The sequence below is a fragment of the Ananas comosus genome, linkage group 24 (genome assembly GCF_001540865.1).
Source record: "Ananas comosus cultivar F153 linkage group 24, ASM154086v1, whole genome shotgun sequence".
Taxonomy (NCBI): domain Eukaryota; kingdom Viridiplantae; phylum Streptophyta; class Magnoliopsida; order Poales; family Bromeliaceae; genus Ananas; species Ananas comosus.
Window position 1 is genome coordinate 5,157,496 of NC_033644.1, and position 1,477 is coordinate 5,158,972.

Genomic DNA, 1,477 nt, shown 5'->3' on the forward strand with positions numbered 1-1,477 from the left:
GATATCCAAACCCAATTCCAATGCCAATTACCTAAAACTCACTCCAATTCCAATTGTCCAAACTAAAGTTTAGAACTAAAGCCAATTTATAAACCTAAACCAAAATCAGGTACACTCCTTTAGGTAGTAGACTTACCCAAAAGTCACGTTTGTATCAAACCTAATCGAACCTAAATTTGAACCCGAACCCGATCCACACCGAAGTACATTAAGTTCAATACTAGGTTAAGATAATACCTAAGTACCAGGTTTAAACCCGGGCACATCAACATACCATACTTAAGTTCAACTCCGGATTTAACCTACACCCGAGCCTGAGTTAAATCCGGGCACACCAAATTCGGATATAAAAGGAAATCCGTTCAATGTCTTAACCCGGGTCTTTAAATCCGGGCATATTAATGTAAGTCCGTACCTGATTAAAACCCGAATACCTAAGCCCATACCCGATATAAGTCCGGGCATATCATACCCAAATCCAAATCCCATATTGAGCCCAAATCTCAACCCAAACCAAATGAGCCATATTGAGCCTAAACCTCAACCTAAAAATGAATTCAGCCCAATATGAAGCCCAAGTCCAAATCAAAATATGAAGTCCAAATCCAAGTCAAATATGTAAGCCTGAATCCAAATCAAAAATGAAACCAGTCCATGTTAAGTCTAAACTCAATAGCCAATCTACACACCTAACCCATAACCTATAACCCAATCCAATTAAATCTAGGCCTAAGCCAAAGCCCAGAGCCCATTTACAAATGACCCCAGTCCAAAACCCATTTGGGCCCACTATCTAAGCCCATTATCCAAAACTCATTAAAACCATGAACCATAAACCCATGAACCATATCTAAGTTCATGAACCATAATCCCATATACCCAATACCATAAACCTTGTGAACCAAACCCAAACCTTCGACCGAAACGTCGTTAAACTAAACCTAAATTCGGTATCGACCGAAACGTCGTTAAACTAATCCACCAAATCAACCGACCGAAACGTCGTTAAACTAAACCTAAATCCGATATCGACCGAAAAGTCGTTAAACTAAACTCAAGTTCAATTTTCACGAACATCCCACAATTCCCAAAATATTCGATTATCTAGCATATAAAACTAGAGTCAAATCACAATCATGTTCAAACTTGATCAAATTCTAAACCTATATTTAGAATTGATCAAACCATATGATCAAATTAATTTGTTGGATTTCAATACATATACTTGGAGTTTAATTTAAATCAAATCTGACTAATCCTAATACATATAATTAGGATTTAGTTAATATTTCACCTTGAGATGAACCAAAATCAAATGTGACTAAGCTCTAATACATAAACTTAGAGCCTAATTGTATCAGACTCTAAAATATAAAATTAGAGTCTAATTCAAGATATTTGGGGCTAATCCTAACACATATATTTAGGATGAAAGCTCAAATCAAACTCTATTGGACTTTATTACATATATTTAAAG